The sequence below is a fragment of the Crinia signifera genome, chromosome 5, assembly GCF_055691185.1.
Source record: "Crinia signifera chromosome 5, ASM5569118v1, whole genome shotgun sequence".
Classification (NCBI taxonomy): Eukaryota; Metazoa; Chordata; class Amphibia; order Anura; family Myobatrachidae; genus Crinia; species Crinia signifera.
Genome location: NC_139221.1, coordinates 204494822 through 204515650, shown reverse-complemented (window position 1 = coordinate 204515650; position 20829 = coordinate 204494822). Strand labels below are relative to the sequence as shown.

The 20829-nt window shown below is 42.4% G+C and overlaps 1 protein-coding gene across 1 annotated transcript in view; it reads right to left on the bottom strand.

Moving 5' to 3' along the window:
- Nucleotides 1–20829, bottom strand: part of LOC146005778 (protein PTHB1-like) — a 489046-nt gene that overhangs the window by 152011 nt on the left and 316206 nt on the right. The window lies entirely within an intron of this gene.

Sequence of the window (20829 nt, the reverse complement as noted above, 5' to 3'; positions counted from 1 at the left end):
TCCTCATCTATCAGCATAGGGCCCTTATACACCTGGGGCCCCTGGGCAAGTGCCCATTAAGCCCATACGAAAAGACGGCCCTGGTATACATACAGGCACAGCATACACATACACACACACACAATGTACTGTAGTATACACAGTATACCCCTCCCACACACATTGTATACATATAAACAGCCCCCCTATGCACACACACACACAGTATACTTACAAAAAGTTGATAAACACACACCTTATGACATAACAAAAAAAAAAGCAGCCAGCATTATTAAAGACCAATACACCTTCCCCCTCCCCCTCTAGAACAAAGTCATAGCCTGCTCATATAACTACAAACCCCCCTGTTCCAGCTCACCTGCAGATCATTTCAAACACCAGGAAGTCCTCACTCCTCATCGTGACCTGGCCACTCGCCCAGAGCTGCTCAGTAATGCCTGAGAGGAGCTGTCTGTGCACTTCAGCTCCCCCTACAGGCAGCCAGGGTCCTCACACGTCTGTCACTGCAGCCGGGTCCCGGGAGAAAAAATGCTACTGTGATGTCGGACCTTGCTGCAATCGTGCGTGCGGGGGTGCCTGTCATTAGTAGTTGCCTGTGCACCCCCGGCACCCCCTGTGCGCACGCCTATTGGCTGGTGTACATTTATGCTTCTGATTATCCACATGTTTTATGATTGGCAGCCACTACCACTTGTTTTGTCCATCATTTTTAACCCTAAATAATTTGAATTGGTCTTGGACCACCAACCCAAAACACCCCTGGAAGAGTCTTGCGGCACCCCAGGGTATCTAGGCACACAGTTTGGAAACCACTGCCCTAGGGTGATTCAAAAAGGTTTGGGAACCACTGAGCTATGCAATAAATAACCTGCAGGCAACATTCATATTAGCATTTGGGAAACAGTGTATGTAAGGGTGGAATAAGCTCACATGTGCCCTATTAAAACAGTTTTATATGCTAGTAAGCCCGCTCAAAGCAAATGCTTCGAAAGATGGTCTGCTACCTTGTGATTGCCTCTGTGTTTGTGCATGTGTGAAATAGAAAGATATGTAGTTTCACTTGCTGCCAACAGATGGCAGTGTTTCTGAGACACACGGACACTAGACATATATATTATAGATATAACTAAAACGCCTTTATTTATCTGATTATTTGTGTATTAAGGTTAGTTAGTTTATTGTGGCGAGTGCACAGCTCCCTGTTTCTTAATTTTTGTGGCCACATGGCAATATACCCCAACCTGGGAATGGCGGGTGCAATTTGCATCCATTTCTGGGTGGTTCCTCTATGTATATGTGTAAATATATATATATATATATATATATATATATATAGATATGACAGTAAACACTGTTTATTTTTCATCACAAGTCCCAGAGTGAGGTTTTTCCTTTCCTGATATTCATACATTGGGGTTTCCACCCCCAGGAACGGGCACGTCATCATATGCTGACCGGACAGCGGGGCAGTGCCGGTCTCTCTACATGGTGTATATATATATATATATATATATATATATATATATATATATATATAGATCTCTCTCTATATATATATAGATATATATATATATATCTATATATATAGATATATAGATATATATATCTATATATCTATATATATAGATATATATCTATATATATCTATATATATATCGTAGATGGGTTCTGGCACTCACTATAGACTTGCACTATATCTGTTGCCTTCCGTGATGTACAGGAGCAAAGATCTCCTTCAATAGCAGCATTTGCACTCATCACTCAAATTCACTCTGAATATTTGCCGGTATGTCAACATTTCAATGAAAATGAGTAAAGCTCATTGAAACGTTGGCATATCAGCAAAGTTTCTGAGTTAATTTATTTGATCTGAATGCCGTTGTGTAAACGCTGCTATATAGCTATATATATATATATATATATATATATATATATATATATATATATATATATATATATAGCTCATCCAAGAATAATGGCACTCCAGAGGCAGGTAATCAGCAGGTAAAAAAGCGTGTATTAGAAAACAAGCTTTCGGGGTATTCTTGGATGAGCTATAGTGATTTACTATTGGGCACCGGGTCCTGCTGTTTTGGTGATTATCATTGAGTGCCGGCAGACTTGGAGAATTTATATATATATTTAGTGTATATAAATTTATATACAGTGTTCATTCTAGCACCCGCCATCTTTGAGAACCCATGCAGTTCCTCTTCCCTGTCTGGGCTTTCAAAGATGGCGGGTGCTAGAATGAACATTATATATGCATCTGTTATCTCCTGATATGAGTGTTTCCAAGGCAAAGGGTAAATGCTCTTGATAATGGATCAGCTGCCCAAGCAATAAGCTGGGGTGTGGGCTATGGTAGGGACCACTGGAGCATTTGCAAGAGTCTGTTCTATGCTTTGATTAACTGCCTGCTGCTGCCTGTAACAACACTTTCCTGTGGAATTAATCTGGTGTGATTTGACCTCCTTTCCCATTAAAGATCAAGACTTCCTTGGAATATATATTGAGTATGTGATCCTCTTCACAATTTATATATAAACTGTGTACATTTGTGTGTGTGTGTGTGTGTGTGTGTGCATATTGTCCACTATAAAACCAACCTTAAAATGTTTTGTAGATGTACTATAAAATAAAGAACACAGTTGTAATGCCTCTTGGTACAGTTGAACTGAGTACATATTTACAATAAGAGGTTGGAAAACATATGGTGTATAAAACAAACGTTGGCGTGAATAATCCCATGCATTATCGTAAGTAAAGAAACTGGATGTCATGCATTAGCAATAAACAATTATAAAGCATGCATATTTAGATGTGGCTTTCATTAAAAAGCACTCAAATTCAGTACATCTCTGCATCTCAGATTTTATGCGCTGGGCAACAGATGGAATATTACAATATTAATCTATGAGCCAACTTTGTCTCAACTTACAGAACTCAGTTAATTTAGGACAAGTATGTGAAAACAAATAGGAATGCTGTTTTTTTCTTGTTTCTGAGTTGGTAGTTTCGCTACCTTCTGTATGGAAACAGACAAGTAGTTTGCATTTTTTTTTTTGTTGGAAAAAAACCCAGACAGTCAGAGTATACTTGCTTACTCTCCCGGAGCAGCCAGGAGACTCCTGAGAATTGTGTGGCTATCCTGGATGCCTGGATGGTCAACACGGGTGCCGGACGGCGCCCCGACAGTCGGGATTCCGACAGTCATTACTCCGATGTCGGAATCCCGACTGCTCCCTCGTGGGGGTCCATGACCCCCATAGAGTGAGAATAAAATAGGTGGCGTGGCGAGCGCAGCGAGCCCGCAAGGGGCTTCATTGCGCTCCCCCGCTGTGCAGTCGGGATTCCGACGTCTGAGTAATGACTGTCGGAATCCCGACTGTCGGGAAAATATACCACACCCGGTCAACACCACCTCTGCACATAACGCCTGCAATCGAAAGTAGCTGATGACAGGATTCTTGTTGACATACATCATCATGGCCCTGCCACCCCCTTCTCCACAATGCCATCAATCTTGGCATTGTGTATTTGGGGGGCAAGACTACAATAATGCAATTTTGCAGACCCTTCCTCGCTCTGCCTTTTTGTGCCATTGCACCCACAGCATGCCTCCCATATGTTGCACCATGCCTCCCCTTTCCCCTTGCAATAGCGATCTAGGGGCTTGTGATCAATTTGGTATTGTCCTTCCCTTATATTACACTAATAATCATACATAAATCCAAATTATATAATTAAGGTAGACAAATTCTCAGGTTTCTTTCAAAATGCCAATCTATGGGAGTCTCCTTTGTACAGTGAGCCATAGTAAATCATTCTTTATATTGAATTTGATTTTGCATAATTTGGGTCTAAACTAAAGGGGTCCATACACAACAGAAGAATTGGAGTAAATCTTCCCTTCTCGGATACCTGGTTCCAGGTTACGGGAAATCCAACACGTTGGAAATTCTTGATTCAAACCCAAAACAAATGATGCTGGTGCTGTATTACTCAAGATGCATTTACTTTCTAGAATCGGTAAGCATAACATATATAATATTGTATATATGTTTTGGGGCTCACAAAGTGTACACAATATTTATTACTAGCTATTAATAATATTGATGTACAAACTACTGTCATATTGCTACTTATAGAAATATTACTTATAGTGTATTAAAGATGGGCATTAGTATTAACGGATGTACAGTACAGTATTAGTGCTATTGTCCTACTGTCATCCTCATTATTACTACTGATTAGTATATTACTAGTCTTGAGTATATTACTGGACACATGTATTAATGCTAAATATGCACATTGCATTGTTTACTGTACCTACATGAGCATCAGAATAAAGGTTTGCTTATTTGCTATTGGGGGTATAAAATTTAGAGGACTTATTATAGAAGGGCTATTTGTAAGTTGCTATATCGTTCCAAATGTGGACCAGAGACATGGGGCCTCTGTTAAGCAGAAGCAAAATGCTCCCTGTAGAGAGGAATCCTGAGGCTCACTGTGGAGCAGAATATTGGGGCCTACTGTGGAGCGGAATATTGAGGCAAACTTTGGAGCAGAATATTGGGGCCGACTTTGGAGCGAAATCTTGGGCCCCACTATGGACCGAAAACATGGGACTCAGGTCCAGCTCTACCATTAAGCATCTGGCCCGTGAGTGTCTATCACAAAATTAAGTGACTCTGAGAGGCTTTCTTGTTGAAGTTAATGCAAAGGAAATCATTGAACTACTAAGACACCTCCTCCACACTTTCACCAGAGGTTCTGAAAAGGCAATGTTTGTGTGTGGGTGGTGGTGGGTGCAGTAAGCTGAAGTTTTGGAGCGTTGACATGCAGAAGCATGGACCTTATTGTCCTAACAAAGGGGTATATTTATCAAAGGAGAGAGAGAGAGAGAGAGAAAGAAAGAGAAAGAGAGAGAGAGAAGAGACAAAGTGTCAACCAATCAGCTCTTAAATTATATTTTTGAAATACAGCCTGTAATCTGACAGGAGTAAATTGTTTGGTACTTTTTTTTCTATACACCTTGGGCCTTATTCTAGATCACTCTTTCTGACAAAATCCTTCTTAGATGGACACAACCATGTGCACTGCAGGGGGGCAGATGTAAAATGTGCAGAGAGAATTAGTTTTGGGTGAGTTATATTGTTTCTGTGCAGGGTAAATACTGTCTGCTTTATTTTTTCACTGCAATATAGATCTCACTTTGAAGTAAAACCCCACCCAAATCTAATTCTCACTGCACAAGTTACATCTGCCCCAGCTGCAGTGCACATGGTTTTGTCCATCTAAGAATGATTTTGTCAGAAAGAATGAACTAGAATAAGGCCCTAGTCTGTTACCAAGCTTTGATAATTCTCCCCCTATGTAAGAAAGATTTTAGGAACTTTTGCTTTTGTCAGCATAAAAGAGAGATAAAAAAATCTTCAAAATAACTTTGCTGTATGATGCTCCACTAAAGAGACATTTACAATATATATGATCCAAAAGCTGATAGATACCCAATCTTCAGCAATGTAGGGTTTGTGAGAATCTAGAAATAAAGGCTTCCTCACCCTCACAGTACAGTTTCCCAAACTCCATCATTACAGTCCAGGTTTTTGTTATATCTATGCTTGGCGCTTTGTGATTAAATCAAATTGACTGAGCTTTATCTCAAACTTCTATTATTCCGTGAAGAATAGTAATGTGGGGTATTTACAGGGCCAAAGCAAGGACTACATACCCTGACATAATACTTATTATTAATATGGAACCTCATGGATTTTTACTCCAGATTGCGTTAATTCAAGGAAATATATAACTTGCAGTATAAAATACACTTACCAGAATTTTAAGAAAACATGTAACAAGAAAATGTGACATGCTTTTAACACTAGTCATTGTGTCCTTGGGGGTTACAGAACAAGCAGTATTAGAGAATACACAGATGTTGTCTGTTCTCTTCCAGTTTGGAAGATGTCTTATGTCAGCTTAAAATAAAACACATTTTGGATCATAAAGACAATTGAGCACCTTTTATTTTGGAACCCAATAGAAGAGCACATGTAACAATTGCAGACTCCTGTGCCAGGCATTCCTCGGAACACTACTCGGTTAACGGACAATTAAAAACCCTGGGGCCTAGCAACAGTATTGTGCTGACTGATGTTAGCAGGGACGTGCAGTCAGGGGAGGCAGGGGAGGCAGTGCCTCCCCTGTCATTAATGATTAATATAATAATACAATTCAAAGAAAATACTTATGACACATATTATGTGTCATAAGTATATGCTTTGTATTATTATAATCATTTTTACTCTTTTTCTTTTTTCTTTTTTATTAGATTAGGAGGCATCATGAGCGATGCCTCCCGCTGTCTATATTAAAGCAGCAGACACAGGGGCGGGCAGTGGGCAGGGCTGAGCTCCGGGGCTGTAAAAGCGCATTTAAAAAAGTCATATAGGCGGCACCTATAGCGGTGCCTCGGTGACAGGGACGTGCTTTCTGCCTATATGAAAGCACACCCCTGTCACTGAGACAGATGTGATTGGGCACAGTGGTGTTGTCTCAGTGACAGGGGCGTGCTTTCATATAGGCAGAAAGCACGTCCCTGATGTCCATCACCGTGGCACTGCTATAGGTGGGGTGCCTGCCATGTATAGCACAGTGCCGATTTTAAAGGTGAGCGGCTCGTTCGCTCACCTGTATTGCCGGGGGGAGCGGGCAGAGCTGGGCACGGCTCCCAGCTCCTGCTGTTACTGTATCTGGTCTCCGGCGCACGCTACAGGAAGAGATTCTGCTCCAAGGCTGAGCAGGCAGGCGGCGCGGAGGAGCGACTCCAGACAGCCGAGGTAAGTAAACTTAAGGGGGGACTGGGGGCACATTATAAAAACGGGGAATGGGGCCACACTGCACCGCTAAATCATTTTTCAATATGGGGGGGGGGGGCTGCCGTAAAAAGATGGGGCACAGAAAAGTACGTATTTGTTTATATTAATAAATACCTCCATTCCCCCTGCACATTTCTGTGAAATATATATATATATATATATATATATATATATAGGCACCAGGCCAGGGCCTACAGACACTAGCTGAGGGGGTGACAAGCCGCATCCACTATATATATACACACATACTGTAGGACGTGGCCAGGCACTCCCTCAGCCAGTGTCTATAGGCCCTGGTTCATATATAAATATATATATATAGCTTAGGTTAGATATCGCACCAGCTTCACTCAGAGTAAATAGTGACCGTGCCAGGTCCACAATAGATACACTCACAGTAATCCAAGAATTGGAAAAACCAGCACCAGTCCAGGTAAGAAAAAAAATCAATATAAATTTAATGTCCAAAGACAAACGATAAGATCAGCCATGATCATGTCTGATCTTATCGTTTGTCTTTGGACATTAAATTTATATTGATTTTTTTTCTTACCTGGACTGGTGCTGGTTTTTCCAATTCTTGGATTACTGTGAGTGTATATATATATATATATATAATTTTATTTTTTTTCACAGAAATGTACAGGGAATGTGGTGTTATTTATTAATATATATAAACATATATATTAATATTATATATATATATATAAATATATATATAACTATTTTTCTGTGCCCCATCTGATATTTTTACAGCGAACGCCCCCCCCCATATTGAAAAATGATTGTGCAGGGGGGCCCAGAGCATTTTTTGCACCTGGGCCCATGGTTCGCCAGTTTCGCCACTGGTCCAGGTGCCTGTCCCTGGACGCTTGGGAATCCATGCAGTGCCTGACGCTGAGCCAAACGGTAATGTGTGTCTGGGGGCTGTTTTTTTTTTTTAAAGTGGCACATGTGTTTGTGTGTGTGTTTGTGTTAAGTGACAGACTTGTTTGTGTCGTGACAGAGGTGTGTATCTGTGTATTTGTGTAAAGTGACAGAGGTGTGTGTTTGTGTAAAGTGATAGAGGTGGAGGTGTGTACTGTCTCTGTGTGTTTGTGTAAAATGAGTGTTTTTAAATGAAGTATATTTGCCCAATGTACTAGCCTCAGAGGTTCTTTTAAAAAGTATTGGGCCAATATACTTCATTTAAAATGACACTTATTTTACACAATCACACAGAAACACCTCTGTCACTTTACAAAACACACACCTCTGTCACTTTACACAAATATACAGATACACAACTCTGTCAGAACACAAACACAGACAAGTCTGCCCCTTAAGAGGCTATTACATTTGGCCACATTTTTTTTAAATTAAAAAATGTATGTGGGCAGACGCCATGGCGGCTTGGTGGAGCCAGCGATGGCAAACGCTGGGTACAGGTTGCTTCTTTCAGCGCTGACAGGTAGGAGCTGTTCTGCTTATGCAGGGGGCAGCTACCGTACCTGCCTGTCAGCGCAGGAGCAACCGGTACCCAATGCTCCCCACAGAGCCTGTCGGCGCTGGTTCCACCAAACCAGTGCCTCACCAACCACAAACCTCACCGCACGTCCCTGGATGTTAGTGACCAAGTGATTATAGACCAACATAATTCAGCTGTTTTAGAGCTCGAAGAAGAAGGGATCCGATACTTTCAAAATGTTGTGTAAAAAAAGGTGTTTAAAAAAAGGGTCTTCATCTTTCAATTTCTTTAATTTAATGCACGATTTAAAGCACATTGGAAAAAACCTGTGTCTGAAACATACTTAGGGCAGTATTCAATGCCTTTTTTCCGCATGTGCAGTGAATCCTGTCTAGGATTTGACAGCAATGATGGGACAGTTGTATACAGCAAATCACTAAATTAGGATGCATTCACATACAATGCCTTCTGAAGCATTCGCTGCCAGCCATCTCTGTCACCCTATTCAACACTGCAGGGGCTTGCTGCCCCTGACGGCAATTTTTAACCCCTTCAGCGAATGCCGCAGAGAGCCGGGGGCAGGCAGCGAGATGGAAGCCTCCCTGCCTGAGCTGGAATGTGGGGGGGGGGGGGGGAGGAGGAGGGCTAATGGGGACACAGGCAGCAGAAGCTGCCCCCCCTCCGGGAGACCTGGCAGGGGTGCGGTGGAGGGAGCCGATGCACTGGTCCTGCATATGTAATGAGCGGGACAAGTGTGCAGTGAATATTAATGAGCGGCTCCCCACCCCCTGCTGGCATATGTGTCATAAAATTTAAATTAAAAAATGTATATATATATTCATGTGCAGCAAGCATATGAATAAAAATAGTATGCCCCTTCACAGAATACAATTACTGATTTTTTGGCCCCAAATTTAAAAAAAAATACTATATTTTAAAAGATCACATTCTGGTTCACCTTAAAAAGATGGCGATTGCTAAACGGTGACACACGGCGAAAATCACGCTGAAAGCAATTCGCCATCCGAGCATTGAATACACTCACTGCAAATGTAAGGGAAAATCCCATTAAAAAACAACAGCGAATTGCAGCGAGCATGAGACGGAGAACTTGCCGGCATTCACTGTTCGCTTTCGGCGAACAGTGAACATTGAATAGGGTGAATCAGATTTTCAGTGAAAACAGCCCGATTCACCATAAAAATATGGTGAATCCTGAGCATTGAATACTGCCCTTAGTTTCTGCTGTTCTCCACTGAGAGATCTGAGGGTAGGACCAGTTTGCCAGTGTGCCAATGTTTTTTGTATAATCATGCAGTGGATCGTAGGGCAAGAATGAAGCAATGCACAGTGAACTACACCGGGCATCCACAAGTAGGCAGGTTATTCCCCCTTTTCGCAGGGGAACTCACCGAAATTCAGGCGTCTCCCAGGAATTCTAGGAAAGTAGGCAAGTTTGCTCTCATAAAATACTGTATAAACAAAAGGCTAAAAATTACAAGCAACACATAAATATTTTAATATCCCATACTTATCAATATGGGCTGATATTAGAAAGACATTTGGTTAAATCCTAATTTATTATTGTTGTGATGAATCCCTTTTTGTTAAATAGATAAGGTTTTGTCACAATAATATTATTTACTTTTCCACTATTTAAGCATTTTCTATTAAAAATAATGATAGTGTGACAGCAATGATGGGACAGTTGTATACAGCAAATCACTAAATTAGGATGCATTCACATACAATGCCTTTTGGAGTGTCCACTGTTAACATAACCGTGATGATACATCTAGTCTAATCTATATTTAGTGGTGTGTTGGGAGTACTTGAAGTAAGTTGAGAGCTACAGTGACACCTACAGTCTGTAAACTTTAAGTTATTTAGTGGCTGTAAGCAAGGAAACAGTGGTCAATGTATTACATACTATATATTCTATTGTGATCTTTTAACATGTGATAAATCGCATGAGATTTATCGTATATAAGAGGACTCCCAGGGAGTTCAAGAGAAATCTGATGCGATTCATAGCACCCGCGATTTGCACCTAATGGCTGCACATCTAATTAACCTTATGTGCAGCATATCCGACCTCCCACTTCGACCCGATGTGCCCAGGGCCGCGCATCTGGTCACAACTAATGTCAAATGCATGCAATTTGTCCCATTTCACTCGAATTCTCGACCCGCACCATTGGAATTGGATGAAAACCGGCGAAATCGTTATAGTTTATGGGGGCCTTTACACTGCTCCTCACCTCTATGGAGGCATTCAAGTGTTTTGCACAAATACTACGGTTATTTTAATCCATTATTTTGACAGAATGATAACTAGTTCCACATAGCAATCCAAAGTAAGCTATATTTGTGGGCAGGAAAAAATCCAATACTATTATTCTCTAGCAGGAATGATTATTTGATGCTCAAAGAAAGCCTAAACATACAGATCAGAGACACTTGACATTAGGATTTGTTTGTCTTTGCAGTTGCTGTAGAAGACTCATTTAAAGAAGTCATTTAACAAGTGTGTTTCTGGGCCAACACCTTTGTTGTAAACTGTTTTCTGTAACCACTTTCCTCTGTAGCAATACACAAAAGAAAGTCTTGCGAGACATTGGGGACAAAGAAAAGCACTGATTTTAAGTAGCAGTTTAATTAAAACTGAACAAAAAACTGCCACTCAACATTTAAAACGCTCAGGTTCATTAGTCAGACTGAATGACTTCCAGAGGGTTTGGAATCCAATAGCTTTTACTGCAAGCTACAGACCAGTGGAAACAATATGTGCTAAAAGGATTGACATAATATATACAAGGGTACTTCAGTGGGGAGATAGAAATGTCCATATCCCCTCCATAATCACTGTTGCATAAAACGTACAAAGTGATGTTCCAATGCTTCCCTTGGGCAAACACCTGTTTACAAAGGGACAGATGACATGAAAAAAAAGGGTCTACATCACGTCTCATGATCCTTTCCAAATTGAGTGTCGTTTTACAGGACTATGTCAGCGTGGATAATTTAATCTCATGTTCTGGACAATTAACTAAAACCTTTTGCTTTCTGTATGGCTAACTTTAAAGTATTTAAGTGGATGCCGAGAGCAGAATGAATAAGAAGGTATTAGGAACAGCAATGCATACCAAGAAAGGAGAAAGCTAGTAAGTCAAGCTGTATTGCCTTTAGGGTACTGCTTTCCTAGCACGGCACCCACGATCTAGATTGTATGTGTGGGGCTGATGTCTCAAGCATCTCATGCATCTTATGTGTTTGTGCGGCATAAGATGCATGAGATGATGCAATCGACGAGATTGACAAGATTTTTACATTGCAAGCATCTCATGCATCTTATGTGTTTGTGCGGCATAAGATGCATGTGATGATGCAATCGACACAATCAACGAGATTTTTACATTGGAATCAATGTAAAAAGGCCCCAAAACCCCAATTTTAATTGCTAACCCCCCCCTCATGGGTGAAATGGCCCCCCCATTGTTAACGCCACCTCCGACCTTTTCATACCCCCACTATCCATGTCGGCGTGGAGTTGATTCTATATAGTGTGGTGAGCGCAGCAAGCCACTGAGCCCGAAGCGTGGCGAGCGCACGCGGAATACATGTAAAGTAGTCCGCGTCCCCTCGCCGCGTTTTGGGCTCGGTGGCTCGCTGCGCTCGCCACACTATATAAAATCAACTCCACGCCAATGTAGATAGTGGGGGTATGAAAAGGTCGTAGGACGCGTACCGCCGCCCCTCTCGGGCTCGCTTCGCTCGCCATGCTTCGGGTTGGCGTTGATAGTGCTGGTGGCGTTAACAATGGTTATTGGGGGCTCACAATTTTTTATCTCATGGATGCATAAGATCCATGAGATTAAAAAATCGGGTCCATCGCGTTGCTTGTATGCCTTAAGTCCTTTTTATAGTGCAGGGCCCAGAATTGTACTCCATATTCTAGATGTGTATAGTGGCATAAATACATTTGAGTTCCTAGTCTCCATACCCCTAATTATGCATGCTAGTATCCTGTTCACCTTATTTGTTGCCACTTGACAATGAGCACTATGCTCCAGCTTGTCATCTATTTGGACTTCTAGGTCATCTTCAAGTTCTGAAATACCCAGTGCCTCCCCGCTTAGGTTATAGCTCATACCTCATTTTCCACTTTTTTGCCCACTCGTGTAATTTATTAAGATCGCTCTAAAGCGTGGAGACATCCTCTGTTGATCTAATTACTCTGTTCAGTTTTGTGTCATCAGCAAAGATGGAAATATTGCTTAGTATACCCACCCCAATATCATTAATAAATATATTAAATAAAAGGGGCCCCAGCACCGAACTCCGTGGCACTCTACTTAGTACTGGTATCATATTTGGTACTCCGCCGTTTACGACCACTCTCTGTTCTCTGTTATGCAGCCAGTTCCTTACCTATCTACAAATGCTTTCCCCTAGTCCCAGATTTTCCATTTTATTTATCAACCTCTTATGTGGAACCATGTAAAAAAAACTTAGCAGAATCTAGGAAGACCACGTCTACTGTATTTCCATCATCAAGGTTGTTATGGACATCATCATAAAAGCCTAAATTTATTATCATTAATTTGTTTGGCATGAACGATTCTTCACAAACCCATGTTGGTTAATATTGATTAGCCTGTCTGCTAATCTGCCTGTCGAGCTCTGAATATTTTTGGATACCATCCCTTAAAAATCCCTCAAATAATTTACCTACTATTGATGTTAGGCTCACAGGTATGTAGTTAGCTGGGTCATCCCTTTTTCCTTTTTTTAATATTGGTACTACCTCCACTATTCTCCAGTCTTTTGGTACCTTACCAGATGATCATGAGTTCTCAAAAAGGTAATACAGTAGTGTTGCTAATTCCTCCCTTAATTCCATTAGTACCCTAAGATGAATCCTGTCAGGGCCTGGGAATTTATTTGTTTTGATTTTACTGAGCCGTAATGCACAGATGGAGCTGGCCTCATTTTTGCAGGGGCTGGCTATGGGTCCCCACTGCCTCCCCCGGTGCCCCTCGCCGTCCCCCTATCCCTGCCCGTCTCCCTGAAGAGGAGACGAGCAGGGACCCGCAGCAGCCCCGTCCTGAAACTGGGATGCGCATGCGTGTGAGACACACGCGCGTCCCAGTCATATTGCCCAAACTGTATTTGTCATCACTAATAAATGTATTGAAATTTTGCTATAATAAACAAGAAGAAGACATTAAACAATAACACTTTACATAAACTACATTACAGTATTTAGGGTTTATTTGCTAAAATGGGAGTTCTATTTCATATAGGATATTGCTATGGGCCACCAATCAGATTATGGGCCACCAATCAGATTATGGGCCAGATGCACTAAGCTTCAAAAGTGATAAAATGGTGAGTGATAAACAGCCAGCCAATCAGCTCCTATCTGACATTTTTTTCAAATCCATTCTGTAACATGTCAGGCAGGAGCTGATTGGCTGGCTGTTTATCACTCTCCATTTTATCACTTTTGAAGCTTAGTGCATCTGGCCCTATATCCATTATTTTCTAGAAAGTGGTAATGAAAAAAAGAAGCAGACACTGATTGGTTGCCCATAGCAACAACCGATCTTCAACAGAACTCCCATCTTAGTAAATAAACCCCTCTGAGTGGAGAGATAACATGACAAGAGATACTGTAGTACATATTTTGGTACTAAATGTTGAAAGTGATAAAGGGCCAGATGTATCAAGCTTCAAAAGTGATAACATGGAGAGTGATAAACAGCTAGCCAATCAGCTCTTACCTTTCATTTTTAAAACCCAGCCTGTGACATGGCAGGTAGGAGCTGATTGGCTGGCTGTTTATCACTCTTCATTTTATCACTTTTGAAGCTTAGTACATCTGGCCCAAAGTTAGCTAAATTAGCATAATAGTAATTAGAAGCAGCTGTTAAACCAAGCACACATTTTGGAAACGTGCAAAATCAAAGAATGTAAAATGTACAATTAAATAATTGGTGCTTTTTAACAACCATGTCACTTAGTAAAGTTATAATATGCTTTAAGCCATTTCCAATAAAACAACCAGCAGGTCCACTGGGCCTGATTCAGAGTTGATCGTTATTGTGTGAATTCCTAATCCATTCGCTTTCTGAATGATTGCACATGCATATGGACCATAGAGCACATGTGCAAGCCAAACTAGTGGCAGAAATAGCTGAACTATCTAATTGCAATTTCCTCGCAATTTGACAAACAGAAAGTCAGCATTTGGGGATGGACACCTGCTGTTTTCTGGTCTGGGAGTGTCAGAAATAACTTAAGCGTGCCCAGGGGTTTTAAGTGAGGGTGTGTGACATCAGCACTGTTCTTGGTCAACCTGTCTGTCTCAGAGTTGTCAAGGGTCAGACTTATTACTCAGATTTGAACAGACTGGCAAAATCATTGAATGGTGAGGGAATTAAGATTGGACATGCGACAGGATACCAGACAGTGACATTTTCGCAATTTATTTGCAGATTTACACAGGGCGGGTTTTCATTCTGTCTGGGCCCCGGCTAACCTCTCGCAGTAATCTGCAAATTTGAGCGAACAGGCCTGAAATAGGCCTAGAGTCTACAATGATATTTTGCATTTCAAAGTGCAGATAGCCATTATAAAAGCTTGAACAAAGGTGTCACAGTGATGTCAGCCACTCTAAGGGCCATACAGTATTTATGACAATCTATATCTTTATTACAAACATGGTACATTTTTTCCACCTAAACATTTTGCCAATAGTTGAGCTCTTGAAAATGTCTGTCTCAGTGAAGAGATGGAAACAGAGCGATAGCTTTTATTTTCTGGCTCAGGTTCCCAGCATCTAGTGCACATGTGCAGATGGAGCCATTGTATGTGTCGGATAAATCAGACTATACAGCAGCCCCATAGACACCATTTGCGGATAGAAATGGAGGGACAATGGCAGATCTCAAAGATATGCGCTGAAGGCTTTCTGTGGTACATCCTGGAAATCCTTAGGGGGATTCAATTAACCGCAGGGGTTAACAATGCAGCAAAATTATAGCACTGAGTGACAAATACTGTCTCTATTATATTCATTTGCCTTTTACCCACATAATGCAGGGTCTAATGGGATTCCCCATTTGTTAAATGCCGAGGGGTGTATTCAACACAAGAGCTCATGAGTTTGCAGGGAAAATTCATGCCCTTGCGGATTAGGGTGTGGGGTTAATTGAATTAGGCTGTGCAAACAATTAGCTACTGGTTAAACCTTGAGCTAATTGAATTTCCCCCTTAAGAGTTGCAGATGCCCCTGAAAATAGCCATAAAAAAACTGCTTAATAAATATGCGCCTTTTCAATACAGCTACATCAAATGTAATATGGGACCCATATACACATTGTAGAGGATAGAACCTTTGCAGAAGTAACCATTACCTGACCTAAAAAGTTTTAGGCGAGATGTGTACCAATCACATGACACATCCAATCTATTGATGCCATAGTTAGTTAGATACTGTAGTTGTAACAAAAATGTTGGTGTGCAAGTTGTGCTATTCTTAGATAAGCAGGCATTAGGGCCACTTGGATTCATGCTACTATGTACCAAAAATGTAGGTCCGCCACTGCCCTGAGATGTACCTGGTGAAATACTCATAATGTATAATCTAGTAAGGCGATAGAAGCAAGAAAAACCTCCAACAAAATGAGTTCTAGGTGGAGACTGCACTGTTAAGCCGCCAGTGTTATAAGGTCTAAATTGGAAGCCATCAGAAGTCTGAGGCCTGTGTCCCAAATGAGGAAAATGTTGCACAATGGTGGAAAAAAGTAGGAAAAGCGAGGCAAAAGTACACAATGTAGGGGAAAGAGTCAAAGTACAGGTCTGATATCAGAACCGCACAATGCATCATTATTTAATTATTTATTATGTTATTTATGTATCGCATGAAAACACTCAGAATTTTACAAAGAATACTTTCCCATTCACATCAGACCCTGGCCCAGTGGAGATTCCCTACCACATAAACACACAAGCTAGGGTTAATTGATTTTGGAGCCAACTAACCTAGTATATTTTTGGATTGTGGGTGGAAACCAGTATACCCAGAGGAAACCCACGCAAACACACGGAGAATATGCAAACTTAACACAGTAAAGGCCATGGTGGGAATTAAACCCATAACATGGTTAGCATATTGTGTAAAAAAGGAAAATACAGAACCAGTACAAATTACACTACGCATTGTTACACTTTATCTGCAACTTTATAATAATTTATTTAAAAAAAAAAAAAAAACCTTTATTCCCAAGTGCCTAGTATACTATGGGAATTATTTATATTTGAATGGAATTGAACAGCCACAAAGGAAGTGGGTGTGCAATTCTGTCTAATTCTAATACAGTTGGAGGCATCTGTAGGCCATAGACGCGTCTTGTTAGTAATAGCGAGGATCTAAGGCACAAGAGAAGTATACCCTGGATGTAGTATGTGCAGTGTGGGGTACCCTGGAACCTTTGTACCATACTTTACTATCCTCTCTGAAGCTGCGGGAGGCTCTGAGTTGTTGGAGTAGTCCCCAGTAACACCGAAAGAGTAGGCGGCTCTCCCTCATAGTGTTACAAATACCGGTAATAGTGGGGGCTGCAGGATGAAATGTCGACTTGCATCATTTGACTTCACCCCCTATGATGGATCCACAAATTGGGGTGTTTCTCTGTGTAGGCCCTGCCCCCCAAGGTGTCTGTAGTGTCACTTCTCTGGGCTTTTCCCGAAGAGGGGACTAAATAAGTGGCAAGTATACACCGCACCCATAGCAAATAAGCTACATTGCCATTAATAGGCCATGTAGAAAGGTGTCTGCACTTATATTAGACATGACTTCACATTGCTTTTCACCTTTTTGATTCTTATTCACACCTCCTATTTTATGAATGTATGCGGTATAAGGTGTATGGCATACTTGCCTACTTTTAAAAACCAGTTTCAGGGAGACTCCTATAGCATATCTCCCAACCCGGGACATTCCCGCGTCCCCCCCGCGGCCGGCAGTGTCCTGCGGCGGGGGGGGGGTGGGGGGGGTGGGGGGTGGGGGGAGCTGTTGGGAGTCACCCCTGTCGGCTGGTGAGCAGCGGTGAATAAACGCTGTGCACATGAGCACAGCATCTATTCCCGCAGCCAGGGGGCTGGGGGCATGGCTAGAGGTTCACAGAGCCTCTGGGTCATGCCCCCATAGCGTCAAAACGGGGGCGGGTGAGCCGCGAGTATAGGCCATGCCCCCGAAATTAGGCCACGCCCCCGAAATTTTCCGGTGCGCAGTCCCCTGTCCCTCCTCCGGCTCCCAAGAAGTTGGGAGGTATGTTATACACAGCCCCCCATATTACATTATACACAGCAGCCCCACACACACATTGCACAATTTGCACAGTTACTCCCCCATATGACATTATATACAACTCCCTGATACTATAGTACATTATATACATTCACCCCATAATACATTATAAACAGCCTCCCCCTATATTACATTATAAACACCCCCCCCCCCACACACACACACACACACACACACACACACACACACACACACAGTTTCTCTCCCATATATAACAGCCCACACTCCCCAGTACACACAGCACTCACCTGGCTGTGTTGATCCGTCTAGGGGAGTGCAGGGACCATGTGTGTGATGGGAGCAGGCAGTGTGGTGAGGGGGAAGCCGGTGACAGGAGCAGGCAGACCCGCAGGAGTAGGGCTGAGGCACGGAGTGTGGTGGGCGGAGCCAACTCCGGAAGCTCTGGCTGCTGCTTATGCTTACTCTCCTGCAGTGCTCCTCCCGACTTCCTGATGGCAGCAGCAGCACGGCCACCCATATCACCGCGGTGGCCAGCAGTGATGTTGCCGCGCAAGCCCCGCCCCCTACGTTTCCGGACGCGTGCATGCGCAGTCCGGATTTTATGGATGGACCCCAAAAAACTGGAGGTGCTGGTATGTTTCCGGGGCAGCGGGAGGCAAATAGAAATAGCGGGAGCCTCCCGCTGAATGCGGGAGGGTAGGCATGTATGGTGTATGGGTAAAATATATATTAGTCTGAGTGCTTTGGAGATAAGAGAAAAGGAGATGTAACTGCATGAGAGTTAGCTGGAAGATGCATTTGCGGGGCTATAGGGTCAGTCCAGATTTACACTTTTTACTCTTCCTGTGTATAGTTTCAGTTGTTTATGGGGGTGGGGAGCATATTTCTAAATAGCAAGGGTTATTCACACACTTCTGCAGCAAAACAAGCTATCATATATTTCAATTGGCTACCTGAATGTGGAACATAAATGTTAATTTTTTTTATAAATAAAATCTTTCCAGAGATATCTCTCTTTTAAGCATATATCTGCAATACATATATGTAAATATATCTAAATATATAATATAATAAATATATCTGCAATAAATCACAGCCGAGCAAGAAATTAGCTCAATGCAGTTAACATTTCTCCATTCTAAAGGCTCCCCCTAGTGACCACAAATGGTAATAGCGACAAATAGTAAATATCTTGATATACTGTAGCTTGGGAATTTATTTAAAATAATTTTATTTAAAATGGTTTAAAAAAAATAAAAATAAACCAAAACATAAAAATACAACCAATGAAAACACATAATAAAACCATGTACTTATACGTTACCATGGTATTCAAGATATGAATGTTGTGTGTTATAATGGGTGCAGATACACTAATGTTATATAAGGTGTGCCCAAATGAAAAGGAGACTTTTTCTGTAGTGCGTTGTATCTAATCTCAGTGGGTTAATGTGTTTGCCGATAGATGGCGTTGTTATTAAGATTACATCACCATGGCCCTTATTTTGATCGGCACGGTACGGCCCGCGTGCGGCCGTACCGCCGATGTTTTTTGTCTGCACATGCGCAGAGGTCATTCTGCGCATGTGCAGCCCCCTTCGCCGCAGACGGATTTCGTCCGCCGCAAAGGGGGCGTATAGGGGCGTGAGGGGCTTCAGCCCCTCATTTCCCTATGTGTACGCCCCGCGTTTCATGGGCGTTCCCATGAAAACGCGGGGCGTATGCATGGTAATGAGGGCATGACGCCCTCATTACCATGACATGGGGGCGGAAAGCTGACGTCGCCGGATGTCAGCTTTCAGCCCCCTTACAAGCTCCCACACGGACGATTGTCCGTGTGGTCTGAGCTTGCGGGAGCTGCCGCGGCGTGCGGGCCTGCCTTCGATGGTCGTCGACCATCGAAGGCAGGGGGCAGCTCCCACCATGGTGGAGGCGTAGCCTCCACCATTTTTGTGCGGATCGCCAGCCGTCCGTGTATGGACGGCCGTGGCGATCCGTCCGGTGGGCGGCCCTTGGTTTGTGCGGTCGGAGCCCCGTGTGCGGCTCTGACCGCACCAACCAGAATAAGGGCCCATGTTAGGAAGGCATGGCCTCTTCTTCCTGATGTGGTGACGTCATCTTGGTCCTGGTGATCGACAGCAGACTCTGGCGGTCTCTTTGTAGCATTTGGGAGGACGTGTCCACATGCTGCAGCATGCTGAGCGGCTTTCCCGGCTCATTCGTCCGCCTTGTTACCATCTATGCTGATGTGATCCTATGATGGCAAGCTGTTTTACATATATATATATATATACATATACAGACAGGATATAGCGCGCACTCGGGACTCAAAGGAATTCATTTGAGTCCCGAGTGCCGCGCTATATCCTGTCTGTATACTACGTGTCCAGCTGCCTCTGGACACCTCGTGAAGGCACTGGGCAAAAAGATCTTTGAGGAATAGAGTGCCAGCATCCAAATACATATGGGGACCCTCCAAAACTTCCTGCTATTGAGCCCTGAGACTACTGCTCTGCTCCCTAGTTTTCGACTAGGAATAAGGACTTCCTTTAAAAACTATTTGCTTTCTTTTACCCAGCTAAGTACCAACTTTGGTTATTTATATCTGAATCCCTTTTGTAGATCATTCACGATCATTTATTATCCCCCATTTACTCCCTTCTCTCCCTCTCCCCCCCCCCCCCCCCCATCCCGGCCAATCTTAAAGCTGTATGCACATCTGTATTTATGTGAAAAAATCTATTTGATGTATATTGTGACTACAGTATATGTCTATATCTTTATTTTAATAAAAAAAAATATTTTTTATTGTAAACATTTGGGTACTGTATATGTATAAATTATTTTTTTATAAGAAACATTGTATTGTTTAAGGCGCCTAGATTCTCCCCATATTCTCCACCTAAAAACCTCATCCGATTCACCAAGTCGGTATACAGAGCAGGGGCAGAACTCTGGGAGGCAATGGAGTCATCTGCCGCCGGGCTCCTGCTGCCAAGGGGGCACCTCTCCTCCCCTATTAGTTTAAATCAGTTAATGAAAGCCATTGATATCTCTTCTATAGATGAGTTCTGAAATATATATGTGTCCTCTCTCTCTCTCTCTCTCTCTCTCTCTCTCTCTCTCTCTCTCTCTATATATATATATATATATATATATAT